Genomic DNA, 20,658 nt, shown 5'->3' with positions numbered 1-20,658 from the left:
GACCCCACATACTAACTGGGACGGCCCGTTAGCACGATTGTGGCCCCACAAGCTTATTGGGCCGGCCCACTAACTTGTTGAGCCAGCCCAATTGCTTTTGTGCTGGACCCCACTTACTAACTGGGCCGGCCCGTCAGCACGAAATTGGGCCCCACATGTTTATTGGGCCGGCCCGCCAACCTGTTGGGCCAGCCCACTTGCTCTATGGTGGACCCCACGTACTAACTGGGTCGGCCCGGTTACATGAAAGTGGGCCCCACCTGCTTATTGGGCCGGCCCACTATCTTGTTGGGCCAGCCCACTTGCTTTATTGTGGACCCCACATACTAACTGGGCCGGCCCTTTAACTGGAAAGTGGGACCCACCTGTGTTTTTTTGGTCCGACCCGCTAGCTTGGTGGGCCAGCCCACTTGACCTATGGTGGACCCCACTTACAAAATGGGCCGGCCCGATAGCAGAAAAGTGGGACCCACATGCTAATTGGGCCGGCCCAATAACTTCTTGGGCCGGCCCACTTGCTTCGTGGTGGTCCCCACTTGTTAAATGGGCCGGCCCGATAACAGGAAAGTGGGCCCCACATGTCTAGTGGGCCGGCCCTTTTGCCTTTGACCGGTCAACCGAGTGCATTCGGCCCGGCCCACATGCTTAGTGGGCCGGCCCATTTAACTTTTGACCAGTCAACCTTAGAGGTTAGGCCCGGCCCACGTACCTAATGGACCAGCCCAGCTATATAGTTGACCGGTCAAACTAAGTCAGCTGGCCCGGCCCGCAAACTAAATGGGTCGGCCCGCTTAAGGCGTGGCAGGCCTCGTGTGGGCCTACCATCTACCACGGGGTTACAGCCGGTTAGCGCCGTTTACTGCCAGTTAACGCCGTCTGCCACGTGTGAGTTTGCATGACGTCAGCAGTCAACGGGCTCCCGAAAACACATCTGCAACGGTCCGATTTTCCGTGACGGAAGGGCGCCCGAACGCGACGGACCGACAAAAACGTGGTAGGACTTTTCCTTACGCAGTTTGGACCACAGAACCCATATCGTCGTGTTAGGCCCATAGGCGACGAAAAATGGCCCTTAGTGGACGATTTTGGGACGCTGTCTATTTGAACTTTTCTTGTAGTGCTAGGGCATGTTTTACTTGGTGTAAATGGTTTGAAAACATTTCTAAACCCAAAAGAATACATTTTGGTCAAAGAAAATCAAAACAACAGAAAAGAAAATGAAAAATGCAAGTCACATATGATAATGGTCATATGTGACAATTTTACATGATACCTACTTTGAGCCCCTGTATTAAGAAATTTCTAAACTAAACCTTCTCAACTCTTTACACCTCATCCAAGAACTCATCAAGGTGATCATATTTGGTGAAGACCAACCTTGCAAATTCTTTTTCAATTGCTTATTATAAGCATGCCAAGTGGAAACTTCGAATCAGATTTAAGATCAACCCAAATTTGATTTCTCCCAAATCTTTTCCAAATTTCAAACCAAGGCCATCAATGAGTGCCAAACATTATTTGAACAACACCCACAAAAGAGTTTGGCAAAATTCAAAAATATTCTTCATGCGGCCATTGTGTCGAGCACCTTGTGTTCACAAACCTGCCAACTCCATACACTCTATAATCCAGCAGGTTTTAGACTAAACCATCACTCCTTATGTCATTATTGACTTCTCCTTGAACCCCTTGGACAAAGCCAAGCACCTGTACCACAGTACCATGATGAATTTGACCAGAACATGTCCATGCCGAGCCACCATGCCACTCCTCCATGTCACCCCTCTCTCCACTCCTCTCTTGATGATCTCACCTTGTCAACTAGACGTGCCTCAGCACCCTGAACACACTTGTACTCGCCCTGGTCGAAAAGGAGACCTGCAGCACCTGGAACGCGACGTGCCCACGACGCCCAGACACGCCAGGATCAGCATGGCCACGCCCACGATGCCCAGACACGCCAGGATCAGCATGGCTGCCAACTGTCGCGTCAGACCTCTCCTCGCTCTCTCCTTTCACCCACTCACTCGCCACGACACCAGCTCCCTCCTAGACACCTCCATTTCCCCGCCCAAGCGTTGTAGCCGTCGTCATCGTCGACGCCTCACCGCCGCAGTACCGCACGGGCACCAACGTCACCGCACGCTCCCTTCCACCCCCTGCTGCGCCATGACGCGCAAGAGGACCGCCAGGCCACGCTGCACCGTCCCCTGCCCTCACCCATGCTCTTCCTCCTCTGTAGCTCCATCACCACCACCCACCCGCCGGTGACCTCCGCAGCACCGTGCGACCCTATAAAGGAGCACGCCCCGACCCTTCTCCGGCACACCACTCCACTCCCCTCCTTCCTCTCGCTCTCCTCGACCCCTTCCCCCTTCCACATTATCGCTGGAGCCACCCCAATTTCGCCGGAGTCCGCCGCGGCAGTAGCAAGACGGAGACGACGACTCCGACCACCTCAGCACTTCCCTCGACCCTCGCTGGACTCGCCATCGTCAGCCAGTTCAGCTACCCACCTCGCCGAGCCTCGCCGGAGCGCAAGTGAGTCTCCGACCCCTAGCTCCGCCGCTCTCAGGGTTAGCTCTCGTCGACGTAGACGACGCACCTCACCCGTTGGATCTGATTCTAATCCTACGGCTCACCTCACGCATACCGTTTCGGTGTGTTATGACACGCTGACAGTGGGACCCCTTGTCAGGCGGCCCGTGTGTGCGAGACGCACTGCTGGGCCGACCTGCTTCTCTCTCTCTCCGGCCCATTTCAGTTTCCCGCGCGAGCCCACAGATTCAAATTAGTTTATTTCGTTTAAATAGAAATTCAATACTGGTGCCCAATTCAAAATTCAATAGAACAAAATCTACTGAGCCAAAATTGATGAATTTTATATTTTTGGAAAGATTATGAAATTCTCTATCCAACCCAATTAGTCTCAACCCTTGATTCATTGTAGATCACTGGCACTAAAAACATGATTCTGTGGCGCATGGGCGGTGCGCCATAGAAACTTCGCCACAAAAATAGGGTTTCTGTGGTGCACCGGACCATGCGCCACATAATTAAGGTGTTCTGTGGCGCATATGGACCAGCTGCGCCACAGAAATAGGTGCGCCACTGAATTCTATTTTGGTGCGCCACAGAACAATGTACAGGTATACTCGATTTTGTGCTCCCTGGTGTATTATACAGGTTTTGTACACATTATACAGGTATAATATAGACAGATAGACAGATATAATATGTACACATATAACATAGCAACATTATACATCATCATCACAGTACTTAGAGCCCGATCGAGATACATATATAGTGGCAATTGTCAAATGTTTTGCATACAACTCTTAATTCATACAAATTTCACAATTTCGAGATACAAAGTAGTCTTCATCCGGTTCCTCCTTTGCTCCCTCCTCTCTACCCACCAGGCTCGCTTGCATCGGGGTCTTCATCCGGTTCCTACTATGATTAAAATGGAAGAAAGTGAGACCAACAAGTCCGATGCACAAGAGAAATGGAATAAATGCCTCATACATTGTTGGTCAACACAAATATTAACATTCAGGGATGGCGTAAGTGAGACCAAGTCCGATGCACAAGAGATTGATATTTGTGCTATCTTACCAGGCTCACTTACGCCACCCCCAGGTGTACGGTGACCAAACATTTTAATCATCAGCATTTTGAAAATACCAGAGCAAAATGGAATGACAAAATGGAATAAGTGCCTCATACATAGTTGGTCAACACAAATACTATGGTCAGAAACCATAGTAGCAGTATACGCCGCAGTATACTTTGCAGAAGGGCCCCCTTTCCCCGGCCGCCGTTCCGTGAACGGGTCCTTGACGAGACAACAACGCCGATCTGCCTCTCCGGCGCAGAACCACGGTAGTCCCAGCCGCCTCCCTTGTGGCCGCGTCTCCTGCGCTCTTCTCCATGGCCGAACCACGATTGGACTCACCGGGGGAATAATGATAATCGCCATCACCACTATCACCAGACTCCACAGGTGCATAGCAGTTTGCAGCGGATGCCACTTTTCTTCCCTCGCCGTCCGGTGAACGAGTCCTTGATGCAAAGACCGTGCCGGCCTGCCCGAGCATTATGCCGGCCCATGTTGCCGCGCTTCAGGCCGTGTGTCCGCGCCACTCGCGTTCGCCTTCTTGCCCGGTGAACCAATAGGCGATCGTTGGAATAAGGAAACCGATGACGGCCGGTCGCAAGATTAGATTGCGATCGGCCGTCATCGGCTTCCTTATTCCAACGATCAGTCTATTGGTTCACCGGGCAAGAAGGCGAAGAGTGCAGGGCGCGGGAGACACGGCCTGAAGCGCGGCAACAGGGGTCAGCATGATGCTAGGGAGTGATACGTCCCAAACGTATCTATAATTTCTTATGTTCCATGCTACTTTTATGATGATACTCACATGTTTTATACACACTTTATGTTATTATTATGCATTTTCCGGCACTAACCTATTGACGAGATGCCGAAGAGCCGATTGTTGTTTTCTGCTGTTTTTGGTTTCAGAAATCTTACAAAGGAAATATTCTCGGAATTGGACGAAATCAACGCCCAGGGTCTTATTTTTCCACGAAGCTTCCAGAAGACCGAAGGGATTACGAAGTGGAGCAACGGGGCGCCGACACCACAGGGCCGCGCGGCCTGGGTGGGGCCTGCGCCGCCCTATGGTGTGGGGCCCCCGCGCCGCCTCCAACCCTGCCCTTCCGCCTACTTAATGCCTTCGTCGCGAAAACCCCAGTACCGAGAGCCACGATACGGAAAACCTTCCAGAGACACCGCCGCCAATCCCATCTCGGGGGATTCAGGAGATCGCCTCCGGCACCCCGCCGGAGAGGGGAATCATCTCCCGGAGGACTCTTCATCACCATGATCGCCTCCGGATTGATGTGTGAGTAGTTCACCCCTGGACTATGGGTCCATAGCAGTAGCTAGATGGTTGTCTTCTCCTCATTGTGCTATCATGTTAGATCTTGTGAGCTTCCTATCATGATCAAGATCATCTATTTGTAATGCTACATGTTGTGTTTGTTGGGATCCAATGAATATGGAATACTATGTCAAGTTGATTATCAATCTATTATATGTGTTGTTTATGTTCTTGCATGCTCTCCATTGCTAGTAGAGGCTCTGGCCAAGTTGATACTTGTAACTCCAAGAGGGAGTATTTATGCTCGATAGTGGGTTCATGCCTCCATTGAATGCGGGACGATGTGACGAAAGTTCTAAGGTTGTGGATGTCTTGTTGCCACTAGGGATAAAACATCAATGCTTTGTCGAAGGATATTTGTGTTGATTACATTACGCACCATACTTAATGCAATTGTCTCGTTATATGCAACTTAATACTGGAAGGGGTTCGGATGATAACTCGAAGGTGGACTTTTTAGGCATAGATGCATGCTTGGATAGCGGTCTATGTACTTTGTCGTAATGCCCCGATTAAATCTCATAGTAGTCATCGTGATATATGTATGTGCATTGTTATGCCTTCTTTATTTGTCAATTGCCCAACTGTAATTTGTTCACCCAACATGCCATTTATCTTATGGGAGAGACACCACTAGTGAACTGTGGACCCCGGTCCATTCTTTACATCTGAAATACAATCTACTGCAAACTCTGTTCTTTACTGTTCTTCGCAAACAAACATCATCTTCCACACTATACATTTAATCCTTTGTTTACAGCAAGTCGGTGAGATTGACAACCTCACTGTTACGTTGGGGCAAAGTACTTTCATTGTGTTGTGCAGGTTCCACCTTGGCACCGGAATCCCTGGTGTTGCGCCGCACTACACTCCGCCACCAACAACCTTCACGTGTTCCTTGACTCCTACTGGTTCGATAACCTTTGTTTCTTACTGAGGGAAAACTTGCTGTTGTACGCATCACACCTTCCTCTTGGGATTCCCAACAGACGTGTGTCTTGCACGCCATCAAGCAACTTTTTCTGGCGCCGTTGCCGGGGAGATCAAGACACGCTGCAAGAGGAGTCTCCCACATTCAATCTCTTTACTTTGTTTTTATCTTGCTTTACTTTATTTTATTTACTGCTTTGTTTGCTTTCTATATCAAAAATACAAAAAAATTAGTTGCTAGTTTTACTTTATTTACTGTCTTGATCTCTATATTAAAAACACATAAAAATTAGTTACTTGCATTTACTTTATTTACCTTTTGTTTATTTCATCATGTTTCCTCCTAAATACACTCTAAAAGACATACCGGTAGGACGAGGGTCTATCATTGGAAGAGATAATATAGAAGATTTTTTCACTCATGTTAGTACAGCTGAAGATTTTGAAGATAGACACTTGGTAGAACTTGCTCCTACTTATGAAATTGCTGCTGCTTCTTTAGTACACATGTTGGAAGCTAGATTTGTTAATCTTAACCCCGTAATGCAACATATGTTTCTGACACTCTGTGATATGGAGGAAGGAGAAAAGAAAAGATTTTGTCTTAGAAACCCTTCTTAAAGAATTTGGTGATGTAGCAAGAAAAGCTAGAAAAGTCTTTATTAAATATAAGATGCTTGGCTCTAATACCAACTTTGCTAGTACCCTTGAAAAAATGGAAAAATATAGATTAAAATACACTAATAAAGTTAATTGTGAAGGGTAGATTAAGACATCAATACCTTGCAAGCTCTTAGGAATGTGCGAGGCACTAGAAAAGAATTATGATTGGATTGTTCCTGAAAATTTGTTTGATGAGAATAGCAAGCCTAAGAGCAATGAAAAAGGGGCCTCTGAAACCTACATAGATAAGATACAATGCATAGTTGAGAAAACTCCAAACCCCTATGTTGATGCTTCGTCTCTTGACAATACTTGATTCACACTTTCTGCGCCTAGCTGAAAGGCGTTAAAGAAAAGCGCTTATGGGAGACAACCGATTATTTTACTTCTGCACTTTTATTTTATATTTGAGTCTTGGAAGTTGTTATTACTGTAGCAACCTCTTCTTATCTTTATTTTATTGCATTGTTGTGCCAAGTAAAGTCTTTGATAGTAAAGTCAATACTAGATTTGGATTACTGCGCAGAAACAGATTTCTTACTGTCACGAAATTGAGCAGCCCCTTATGTAGGAAATTTAGAAAAATCTGCCAATTTACGTGCGTGATCCTCAGATATGTACGCAACATTCATTCAATTTGAGCATTTTAATCTGAGCAAGTTAAGTGCCCCAGAAAAATTTGTCTTTACGGACTGTTCTGTTTTGACAGATTCTGCCTTTTATTTCGCATTGCCTGTGTTTTGCTATGTTTGATGGATTTCTTTGTTCCATTAACTTTCAGTAGCTTTGTGCAATGTCCAGAAATGTTAAGAATGATTATGTCACCTCTGAATATATGAATTTTCGATTATGCACTAACCCTCTAATGAGTTTGTTTTGAGTTTGGTGTGGAGGAAGTTTTCAAGGGTCAAGAGAGGAGGATGATACAATATGATCAAGAAGAGTGAAAAGTCTAAGCTTGGGGATGCCCCCGTGGTTCATCCCTGCATATTTTAAGAAGACTCAAGCATCTAAGCTTGGGGATGCCCAAGGCATCCCTTCTTCATCGACAACTTATCGAGTCACCTCTAGTGAAACTATATTTTTATTCCGTCACATCTTATGTGCTTTACTTGGAGCGTCTGTTTGTTTTTATTTTTGTTTTTGTTTGAATAAAATCGGATCCTAGCATTCTTTGTTTGGGAGAGAGACACGCTCCGCTGTTTCGTATGAACACATATGTTCTTAGCTTTACTTTTAATGTTCATGGTGAAGGTTGAAACTGCTTCGTTTATTGTTATATGGTTGGAAACAGAAAATGCTTCATGTGGTAATTGGTATAATGTCTTGAATAATTTGATACTTGGCAATTGTTGTGCTCATATAGATCATGTTTAAGCTCTTGCATCATGTACTTTGCACCTATTAATGAAGAACTACATAGAGCTTGTTAAAATTTGGTTTGCATGATCGGTTTCTCTAGAGTCTAGATATTTTCTAGTTAAGGTGTTTGAACAACAAGGAAGACGATGTAGAGTCTTATAATGCTTGCAATATGTTCTTATGTAAGTTTTGCTGTACAATTTTATACTTGAGTTTGCTTCAAACAACCTTGCTAGCCTAAGCCTTGTATTGAGAGGAATTCTTCTCGTGCATCCAAATCCTTGAGCCAAAAACTATGCCATATGTGTCCACCATACCCACCTACTACATGGTATTTCTCTGGCATTCCAAAGTAAATTACTTGAGTGCTACCTTTAAAATTCTATTCTTTGTCTTTGCAATATATAGCTCATGGGAAAATAGCCTTAAAAACTATTGTGGTAAAGAATATGTAGCTATGTATCTTATTTCTTATAACTTGCTTGTTGAGCGGTAACCATGCTTCTGGGGACGCCACCAACTATTACACCTTTGTTGAATATCATGTGAGTTGCTATGCATGTTCGTCTTGTCTGAAGTAAGGGTGATTTATCATGATCAAATGGTTTGAGTATGCATATTGTTAGAGAAGAACATTGGGCCGCTAACTAAAGCCATGAATCATGGTGGAAGTTTCAGTTTGGACATTAATCCTCAATCTCTTATGAGTATATTATCTGTTGTTGAAGGCTTATGCATTAAAGAGGAGTCCATTATCTGTTGTCTATGTTGTCCCGGTATGGATGTCTAAGTTGAGAATAATCAAAAACGAGAAATCGAATGCGATCTTTCTCCTTAGACCTTTGTACATGCGGCATAGAGGTACCCCTTTGTGACACTTGGTTGAAACATATGTTATGCAATGATAATCCATGTAAATCCAAGCTAATTAGGACAAGGTGCGAGCACTATTGGTAATCTATGCATGAGGCTTGCAACTTATAAGATGTCTTATACATAACACATATGATTTATTACTACCGTTGACAAAATTGTTTCTATGTTTTCAAAATGAAAAGCTCTAGCACAAAAATAGTAATCCATGCTTCCCTCTGCGAAGGGCCTATCTTTTACTTTATTGTTGAGTCGGTTTACCTACTTCTTTCTATCTTAGAAGCAAACACTTGTATCAACTTGTGTGCATTGATTCTTACATGTTTACCTATTGCACTTGTTATATTACTTTGTGTTGACAATTATCCATGAGATATACATGTTGAAGTTGAAAGCAACTCGCTGAAACTTATATCTTCCTTTGTGTTGCTTCAAAGCTTTCTACTAAGAATTTATTGCTTTATGAGTTAACTCTTATGCAAGTCTTATTGATGCTTGTCTTGAAAGTATTATTCATGAAAAGTCTTTGCTATATGATTCAATTGTTTATTCATTGTCTTTACCATTGCTTCGAATCGCTGCATTCATCTCATATGCTTTACAATAGTATTGATCAAGATTATGATAGCATGTCACTTCAGAAATTATCTTTGTTATCGTTTACCTACTCGAGGGCGAGTAGGAACTAAGCTTGGGGATGCTTGATACGTCCCAAACGTATCTATAATTTCTTATGTTCCATGCTACTTTTATAATGATACTCACATGTTTTATACACACTTTATGTCATTATTATGCATTTTCCGGCACTAACCTATTGACGAGATGCCGAAGAGCCAGTTGCTGTTTTCTGCTGTTTTTGGTTTCAGAAATCCTACAAAGGAAATATTCTCGGAATTGGACGAAATCAACGCCCAGGGTCTTATTTTTCCACGAAGCTTCCAGAATACCGAAGGGATTACGAAGTGGGGCGACGGGGCGCCGACACCACAGGGCCGCGTGGCCTGGGTGGGGCCCGCGCCGCCCTATGGTGTGGGCCCCCCGCGCCGCCTCCAACCCTGCCCTTCCGCCTACTTAAAGCCTTCGTCGCGAAAACCCCAATGCCGAGAGCCACGATACGGAAAACCTTCCAGAGACGCCGCCGCCGCCAATCCCATCTCGGGGGATTCAGGAGATCGCCTCCGGCACCCTGCCGGAGAGGGGACTCATCTCCCGGAGGACTCTTCACCACCATGATCGCCTCCGGATTGATGTGTGAGTAGTTCACCCCTGGACTATGGGTCCATAGCAGTAGCTAGATGGTTGTCTTCTCCTCATTGTGCTATCATGTTAGATCTTGTGAGCTACCTATCATGATTAAGATCATCTATTTGTAATGCTACATGTTGTGTTTGTTGGGATCCGATGAATATGGAATACTATGTCAAGTTGATTATCAATCTATTATATGTGTTGTTTATGTTCTTGCATGCTCTCCGTTGCTAGTAGAGGCTCGGCCAAGTTGATACTTGTAACTCCAAGAGGGAGTATTTATGCTCGATAGTGGGTTCATGCTTCCATTGAATGCGGGACGAGTGACGGAAAGTTCTAAGGTTGTGGATGTGATGTTGCCACTAGGGATAAAACATCAATGCTTTGTCTAAGGATATTTGTGTTGATTACATTACGCACCATACTTAATGCAATTGTCCGTTGTTTGCAACTTAATACTCGGAAGGGGTTCGGATGATAACCTCGAAGGTGGACTTTTTAGGCATAGATGCATGCTTGGATAGCGGTCTATGTACTTTGTCGTAATGTCCCGATTAAATCTCATAGTAGTCATCGTGATATATGTATGTGCATTGTTATGCCTTCTTTATTTGTCAATTGCCCAACTGTAATTTGTTCACCCAACATGCCATTTATCTTATGGGAGAGACACCACTAGTGAACTGTGGACCCCGGTCCATTCTTTACATCTGAAATACAATCTATCGCAAACTCGTTCTTTACTCGTTCTTCGCAAACAAACATCATCTTCCACACTATACATTTAATCCTTTGTTTACAGCAAGCCGGTGAGATTGACAACCTCACCGTTACGTTGGGGCAAAGTACTTTGATTGTGTTGTGCAGGTTCCACGTTGGCGCCGGAATCCCTGGTGTTGCGCCGCACTACACTCCGCCACCAACAACCTTCACGTGTTCCTTGACTCCTACTGGTTCGATAACCTTGGTTTCTTACTGAGGGAAAACTTGCTGATGTACGCATCACACCTTCCTCTTGGGGTTCCCAACGGACGTGTGTCTTGCACGCCATCAGGGAGGCCGGCACAGTCTTTGCATCAAGGACTCGTTCACTGGACGGCGAGAGAAAAAAAGTGGCATCTGCTGAAAAGTACTCTACACCTGTGGATTCTGACGATAGTGGTGATGGCGATTATAATTATTCCCTCGGTGTGTCCAATCGTGGTCCGGCCATGGAGAAAAGCGCAGAGCGCAGAAGACGCGGCCACAAGGGAGGCGGCTAGGACTGGCGTGGTTCTGCGCCAGAGAGGCGGGTCGGCGTTGTTGTCTCGTCAAGGACTCGTTCACGGAACAGCGGCCGGGGAAAGGGGGGCCCGTCTACAAAGTATATTGCGGCGTATAGGTGACCAAACATTCTAATCATCGGCACTAAAATGGAAGAAAGAGCCAAGTGGTATCTCAACTAGATATCATATGCCTCATGCTTTGTTGGTCGAAAGAAATATTAACATTCAGGGATGGGGTCAGCAAGGCCAGGTAGGATGCACAAGAGATTGATATTTGTGCCATCCCACTAGGCTCACTGGCCCCACCCCAAAGTGTACAAGTTACCAAACAATTTAATCATCGGCACTAAAATGGAAGAAAGGCCAATGCAATTAAGAAGTAGCTAGTATGAACTAAATGGAATGCCTCATACTTTGTTGGTCAAAACAAATATTAACATCCAGGGATGGAGTAAGTGAGGCCAGGTAGGATGCACAAGATATTGATATTTGTGCCATCACACCAGGCTCACTTGCTCCACCCCGAGTGTACGAGTGATCGACCAACCATCTAATCATCGGCAAGTACAAAAACACCACCAAACCAGCAACCATGGTGACATAAGTCAAGATGCTCAAACACACATAGCATGCATGGAGCAGATGCTCCAAAGGGATTATTCATCACTTGGTATATAGACCAAGTGATGCTGGCAAAAGAGAGGCCAATCAAGAACCAATAAATCCAATAAGTGATAGATATGCCTAAACAAGCAACAACACATAGCATATCCCAGCTAACCAGATGAGACAAGTCTTGGTAGCCAACTAAATCACCTAGCACCACCTAGCCTTTTAAAACCATCGAAACAGTCCATTTTCTTCAAAGGATACCACAGTGGCATTCATTTACATGATCCCCTACTGTCGATATCTCTATTTTCATCAAAGCCAACAAGAAATAGAAATTTATCATTACTCAGCTTGAGTTCAAAACAAAGTCTGGGGTACCATAAGGGATTACTCATCACTTGGTAGTAACCAAGTGATGCTGGCAAGAGAGAGGCCAAGCCCGAGCTAGTCAATCCGAGTAGAGATGGATATCCATAAGTAAGCAAGAACACATAGCCTATCCAAGTTAACCGAGATAAAACCAACCTTGACGACCAACTTAATAACCTAGCATCACATAGTCTTTTAAACCATCAGAAACTTCCCATTTTCTTCAAAGGATACCACAGTGGCATTCATTTACATGATTCCCTACCGTGAATATCTCTATTTTCACCAAAACGAACCAATTATCCAACTATGAGATGCAACCAGTGGCAGTAGCAAGAGCTAATGAGGTCACAGCACAGCATAAGCAATCCACACCAGTAAACAAGTCCTCATCACCTTATACAGGTTCAGACTTGGGATTTTTTCCCAACAAAGGTTGGAAAACAAATCAAATCCATTTAGTACCAAGCATAGCACCAATTAATCAAGAAATATAGCAGCATCAGTAACAAGCATAGCACCAGTTAATCAAGCAATATAGCAGCATCAGTAACAAGCATAGCACCAATTAATCAACTATAGCTCCATCAGTAACAAGCATAGCACCAATTAATCAAGCAATAGCAGCATGACTCGCACATGACACTTCACTAAAGCCAAAGCTTCGAGTAAAGCAATTAATCAAGGCTTTCATGCGAGTGCTTGACGAGGCAACAACTGCAAGCAATGGGATCATAATTCAATCCATGTGCACATACCAGATAAATGGCATCAATTAACACCAACCTTCTCCCCCCTCTCTGTAATTAGCCAGGTATACAGAATAAGAAAAGGGGAGCACACCATCATTTCATCGAGCACAACAGCAGCACAGCAGCATTTCATCGAGCACTTTGTGCTCGCGCGGGAGAGGAAGAGGGAGGGGACGGAAGAGGTGGAGCTCACCCACAACAGGGGTGGAGGAGGAGGTTGACGACGACGGCAGGGATGGAGGAGGAGGATGCGGCGGCTCCTCCTCCTTGATGCGGCACCGAACCCTCCTCCTGCACGCCGCGGCCCCTCCTCCTCCATGCCGCAGCGGCATCTGCTGCTGATGGTGGCGGGGATGGGTGGAGCGTGGCGGCATGCGGCCCTCGCGGAGGAAGGCGGCGGCGACGGTGGCGGCGGCGCTCACCATGGAAGGCGGCGACGCGCGGTAGGGATCGAGAGGGGAGAGAGGGGGTACGGGGGAGGGAGGGGGTACGACAGTGATATAAGAGGCACTATTTCTGTGGCGCACCAGAAGTAGTGCGCCACAGAAACACTTATTTCTGTGGCGCACCAGAACAAGTGCGCCACATAACACTTATATATGTGGCGCAACATGCCCTGTGCGCCACAGAAATAACTACACTAATTATTGGTGGTGGCAGGATGTGGGCCCCACATAATTTCTGTGGCGCATGGTTTAGTAGTGCGCCACAAAAATAAGCTATTTTTGTGGCTCATCCTTTCTGGTGCGCCACAAAAAAGCTTTCTGTGGCGCATTTTTAGTGGTGCGCCACAGAACTAAGCTCCACCTATAAGCGTTTCCCTACTAGTGAGGGTCTAGAGGTAGCATACTACAATAGTTTCGAACTTAGCCTAGAAGAGCTAAAATGATTAGTTGCTAGTGCTAAACTAAAATTAACTACTCTAGATGGGAACTTGTGAAGCAAATGATTTTGAAAACCTTGGAATGATGATTCATTCTATTGAAAGTTTTGAAGGTGAATGTGACTTTTGAATGACATGGTGAATTTGACAAAAACTGATGGTTGGGTTCGGATGCGATACCATTCCAATATTAGAGTACCCCCACAATACCTGATTATGGGTAAGGCTTTAGCTGGAAATTTATGTATCTTAGTATGGGTTCCCTCTGAACAAGCTTCATAGAGGTTATGCTGAGGCTGCCTCCGTTGAAAGTGAAATGACGTGAAAAGAGTTGAAATGTCCTACCCAAGCCCTGTGCAATTCCTAGGATGGCGGTTTTCCCTCACTGGGAGGCCAAGCTCACAGGGAGAGGTGCCTATACTAGAGTATGTAAGTGAAAAGTTAATGGTTGATGATCCGCATACTGAGTATGATTATTCAGGGCTATCCCTAACGGATGTAATCAAAAGTTGTGGCACAAGAGTACGACCTCTGCAGAGTGTAAAACTATTCGAATAGCCGCGTCCGCGGTCATGGACAGTTGGAAAGGCCATATTGTTCCGTCATCAGAACTTTTAAAAAATGTGACTTGTGACTGGTGACTTGTGACTTGAACTTGAAATGTGACTTTGACTTGAATCACAACAAAGTTGTGGGAATGACACTAAGGTTCCCACTTGAGTAAGTCTAGGAAAATAAAGAGTCTTGAATAATAAGTGTTTCTGAAACAAAACTAGCTTTGTGCAAATAGACCTAGGAACCATGCTTAGAGCTATTAATACTTCTATTAGTGATAGTTTGCGAGTACTTTAAAAGTACTCATGGCTTTGTCCCTGGCTATTCAAATGGCCAGACTATGAAGAGGAGCCCCAGTACCAGGAAGATGGACAACATGACGTCTATGATAACTAGGACTACTTCCTGACGTCAAGCGTTGCCTGTGGAACAGATGGACCGCTACTACGTTTCTTCCGCTATGTGTTTTGTAATTGATCATTAGATCAACTGTTGTTTTAAGACTTGGATCATGAGATCCCTGGTTGTAAGACGATTATGGTTTGTAATGAATGATGTGCTGTGATATCAATCTATTTTGTCTCGCAAAAACAATATTCCTGGGATTGAGATGTATGGCATAATAGGCATCTTGACTTAAAAATCCGGGTGTTGACACGCCCCTCCTCAGGAAGGAGCTAGACCCATGCAGGTTGAAGCTACCGGAGACAGCGACGCCCCGGATCAGCAAGAGGTTGCCGGAGACAGCGAAGCCCCGGATAAACAAGAGGATGCCGGAGACAAAGAGGAATCAATCCTGGGAAACCTTAGCCCAACCTCAGACGATGTTTCAACCATGAACACGGAGGAATACAACAAAGCTCCGAAGGAGTTAGAAGATGAAGAGGAAGCTGAAGCAGAATCCACCCCACCTAAGATGGTCCTTGCGACCATAATTGGGCTGGAGCAGGACACCGACGAGGAAGAAACTCCAACAGATGTCGGACTCCTAGGCCCTTCCACTTCGGAGACCCCGCCCACGCGTCCTCGTTATCGCGCCGTGCCGGATTCCGGAGAAGGGCACGTTTCCGGAAGCCAGGAATACCTGTCCGCAGAAGAGCTCGTCGAACAGGCAGGCCGGGGTGCCATCGCACACTCGGAAATTCTCAACAAGCCCATAACTCCGAATGACGCTGCAAATCCTGAAGCTCTAGAAGCAACAAGAAAGGAGATGCTGAGCACCGCCAAGGTAATTTCCAACACTGCGGCAACAATGCTGGAGGAAAGGCAAGAAGCATGCGAGGTAATGGAAAACTTCCTCAAGAGAGAACGTGAAGCCGCAACATGTTTGGCAAAGGCTAAGAAACTCCAAGCACAATGGGAAACCATGATGGAGGGCACTGATAAAGAGGCGGATAGAATCCGACGGGAGGCCATTGGCCCCCGAAAGATCAACTTCGCAACCCCCTCAAACCAGCAGCCACTTGCCACTCCTAAGGACAACATGAAGAAGGCCGCAGAAATCTTGGCGAAAAAAGATGAAGAAGTCGACATCGTACACCTCCGCACACTGGTGGCCTCAGCAATGAAGCAACAGAGTAAGGCAGACACTTCGCGCCGGTTGGAATCCAACCCGGAACATTGTGTATCCACAGCGCAGAAGGACGCCTCCGGAAGACATCACCGTGACGATGAATCGCGCACCGGATCCACGGAGCGCAGAAGGAGAACCAGAGAACATCAAAATCCAATCATGGTTCCCTCGAAAACACCTCCGATGGACCCTAAGAAGGGAAAGGATCCGATGTACACTGGAAGAGACAAGTACCGGAACCCGTCACCTCCGCGGCGGCCCCAGCCACCTCCTCCGCCTCCTCGCCGTCGTAGTCCAGTCGGAACCACCAGGCCCCATGGGCCCGGTGGAATCAACATCCGCGACAACGTGGTCCCCCAGATGACGTGGGCATTACCCTTCGGGTAACCAATGTTGCCCTACCCTATATTTCCTAGTTGGAGGCCCATGAAGGTACTCGGCGACAAGGTGGGCCGCTAGAGCGGTGCAACGAAAGGTTCCTTGAAGTACAAGACACGGAAGGAATCGAATAAGGAAAGCTTAGAGATAGATCTACTGTAAACCTAGTCGTACTCGATTGGACCTCTTGAGACCTGGCCTCCTATATAAAGGCCAGGAGAGGGGCTGTCGAGGGACACACAACCAATCTTAGCGATCTTAGCCAACAGAAGCTTAAAGCTAGGTTACCTTAGCGCTTAGCCAAACTCGGCGAGATCTCAGCTGAACTATTCGGCACCCCATTGTAACCCATTGTCATCATAATCAAGAACAGACAGGCAGGACGTAAGGGTTTTACCTCATCGAGGGCCCCGAACCTGGGTAAATCGCTCTCCCCGCTTGTCTGTGAACCGATGTCTCGTGTCAGCTTGCAGGATTCCACCAACCCTAAGCCTCTATCGGAGGGCATTGCCGAGGAGCACCCTCGACAATTGGCGCCGTCTGTGGGAAACCTGTCGGCACAAGATCGGTCATCGGCAGATCCAATCATGACACCGGCAACTCCACCGGCAACTTCACCAGCAACTTCATCAACACTATCTTCGCTGAACCTGCGAAGCCCGATTCGGTTCGGCTCCTACGAGTTCACCCCGCACAACGATTCCTCCCGATCGAACTTCTCAGATCTACAAGGAAACATGGAGATGACCTTCGGCAGCGTCCACTACAACGTCAACGCGGAGGGAATCCTTCGACTGCTGGAATCACCTATCTCCAGATCAACGAGTCCAAGCGCGCCATCGTCACTCGACCTTTCGGCTGGTCTGACAGGCTCGACAAGTTCGCCCGCGCCCTCGACTCCTCGTTCCGAGTCTTCCATGTCGGTAGGATCCGACGACCCCACATCTTTGGAGTTAACCTTGTACTACTGCTTGAACTGCGACACCAAGCACGGGCTGGGATCGAGCGACACCCCGTTCATCTGCAATGCCCAGTATTCGTCAGGAGAGGACAGTATCGATAGCATCGTCCAAGGAACCACCCGAAAGACGGCGCACCATCAGGTCTGTGTCGCCAATAACACAGGAAACACAAGGCACAGAGGAAACGGATACCATACTCCTCGCTCTAGTAGGCGGGCGAGTTTCGAAAACAGCGCCAGCAACCACGACAGCGACTACACCATCGCAGACGAGGAGTGGGCAGCTGCCGTACTCAACAACACACCGCTCCCCGCATGAACCTCGGTTGGAACCCTCAATGCTTATCGCTCTATACTAGAGAAAAACCGGGAGCACCTGTCAAAGGAACAAGCCTCTCTCGAGAGATGCCTATCTGCGGCAGATCGATCCAGTGAGCGGCGAAGAGGCTCACAGGCGAGCACCTCTCGAAATACTCAAGGGGCAGGCAAGCATAGGTCGAGGTTGTCTAGGCTCTCGGAAGATGATGCCAGAGAAATCACGTCGAACCTGACCAAGTCCTTTATGACTACGGACACCGCAGGCATGCCACGACCGAAAACCTTTGCAGGAGCAACTGCCAACCTTGCTGCATACCTCATCAACCAGCGCCCTGAAGGGTCCATGGCCCAAGCTCATCGAGGCTCCCCGGAAAGTCTCGCGATACTGGGAAATAATCTAGTTCCACAAAAGGAAAAGACCACGCTGCAGGGCAGTGGCTCAAAGTATCATGCGAGAGACGCTCGGGATGAAATCACCCAGAGCAGGATCGACAAAGCGATGCGACGACGCGCCGCTAGGAACGAGAATGACAGCGATTCTTCGGATGAGGATCAGGAGTACGACGGCGAGCTCAGGGAAGCCGACTGTTTAAGTCACAGAATCCGCGAGGCAATGCCGCCCAGGAAGTTCAAGCCTACGCCTACCGACGGTGCCAAATACGATGGGCAGCAAGAGCCAAGATCTTGGATAGACGACTACCTGCAGACTGTAATACTGCATAAGGGGAACCAAATAGCAGCAATGCAATGCCTACAGCTCTATCTCAAAGATTCAGCGCGAGCCTGGCTAAGGGGGCTGCCGAAGGGTTCCATCAAATCATGGGACGATCTAGTAGACACCTTCGTTGCCAATTTCCAAGCAACGTACAAGAGACCCGTAGGGATTGAAGAGTTACGGAACTGCCAGCAGAAGCAGAAGGAGTCGATGCACTCGTACATCGGGAGATTCACCAAACTCCTAAACACTGCCGAAGATGTGTTTGTCGACAGAGCAATTGACGCTTTCAGCGACGGCGTCCGGCGTGAGAGTTACATAGAAGAACTCGGGCGTAAAAATCCTAAAACCATAAACAATTTAATGGAAATCGTCAACAGCTGGGCTGATGGCGAGGACAACGTGCGAAGGCCACGACGGCGCAGTGACGATGAAGACGATGACCAGCCGAAGCACGACTCGGGTGGCCGAAGGGATCGCCACAAGAGAAGGAAGAACCACAACTATGATGACAACAACCTGGTAGCCGCAGGGTACTCTGATCGGCAGGATGATCGGTATGACGACAGAAGAGACGATCGACATGACGGTAATCGGAACAACTCCGGGAACCGTGGCAATTATAAACCTCGGCAGCAGAGGGCCCCCGAACTGCCTTACGGTGAGCAGATCAACGCTCCCTGTTACCTGCACTCATATACCGATTCTAAGGATGGAAAAACGAAGTCGAGTCACCTGCTCAGGGACTGTCGGCAGTTCATTGACATGCATAAACTCATCCAGCAGGGAGGCCGAGCAACCGCTACCACCACCACCTCCACCTCCACCGCAGCACCAAGTCCAGCAGGCTCAACCTCATCAACCCAACGAGGCGTTTCCACCACCACGGGAGCAGATGAGCATGATCCATAGGACAGGTGTCTCAAGAAGAGAGATGAAGAAGCTCACCCGAGAAATTAACCTGGCAGAAAGCATCATGGCAAACATCCCCGAGTATGTCGAGTGGTCCTCTCAGAACATTACGTTCAATCGAGCAGATCACCCGATGACCGTACCAAAACCGGGACACGCCGCCTTAGTAGTCGAGGCACAAATCGGGGGGGTTCAAGATGAGCAAAGTTTTCATGGATGGTGGAAGCGGACTAAACCTGATATTCGTCGACACAATCAAAAGTATGGGGATCACCATGAAGATGCTAGAAGAAACAGATACCCGCTTCCATGGGATTCTCCCAACTGCACCGGGCTACTCTCTTGGCAAAGTTTACCTGAACGTCGTCTTTGGCAAAACCGACAATTTCAGGAAGGAGAAGATCGAGTTTGAGGTAGTGAACTGGGAGTCACAGTATCACGCCATACTCGGGAGACCAGCTTATGCCAAGTTCATGGCTGTGCCGCACTATGCATACCTCAAGCTGAAAATTCCTGGGAACAACGGGACGAACATCACAGTCTATGGAAGTTTCTCACGCTCGGACAATTGTGATCGCGACTTTCAAAGGATTGCTGCGAAGTTTGGGCCACAACGAGAAATTGTTGACCCTCTGCCCAAGCTGTCGATACGAGAAATCAAGGAGGAAAAAAATGTCAGGGAAACCAAGAAGAAGCCAGCCGACCTTGCTCCTGAAGCTTCGGCAGCAGAAGCCTCGGCAGCAGAAGCGTCGGCAGCAAAAGCTTCGGTAGCAGACGGCATAGAAGGTGCAGGAGACAGCAAGACGCTGGAAATCATTGCTCAGACCCCTGGTGAAGTCAACAACGCCGCGGCAACCACTAACGTGGTGAAAAAGCCAGAAGATGAGAAGAACCCCTTCCTTGCTTAAGCAATTTATTAGCATTAATTTTTTTCTTTATATAAACAGGGCCTTCCTTTTTCGCCCTCTAGTCTCGTGCTTACCTTATTAATGAGAACCTAAGTTTCGATCCTTTGCTGAGCATTGCAGTACTCCAAAACATCTAAGCCGCATCACCAGCACGCGGCAGAAGAACGTGCTTCATAAAAAAAAGCCTCTACGAGTGCTAAAAGACACAAAGCAAACAAGGATGTTAATCCTTCCCTCAGCTATAGATGCCTCTACGAGTGCCGTAAATAGCAAGAGTGTGGAAATACATATAAACACAACCTACGTTCGATATTTTACTTATGGAAATATCAATGAACAACGGGATCATCGGCAAAACCACTACACCCGAAAGATTTGGGAGTGACTGTCGCAACATACATCGGTTGAAAGCAAAGTTGCACATAC

The sequence above is a fragment of the Lolium rigidum genome, chromosome 1 (assembly GCF_022539505.1).
Source record: "Lolium rigidum isolate FL_2022 chromosome 1, APGP_CSIRO_Lrig_0.1, whole genome shotgun sequence".
In the NCBI taxonomy this organism is placed as follows: domain Eukaryota; kingdom Viridiplantae; phylum Streptophyta; class Magnoliopsida; order Poales; family Poaceae; genus Lolium; species Lolium rigidum.
The sequence above is the reverse complement of the archived record's forward strand: the minus strand, read 5'-3'. Positions refer to the sequence as shown.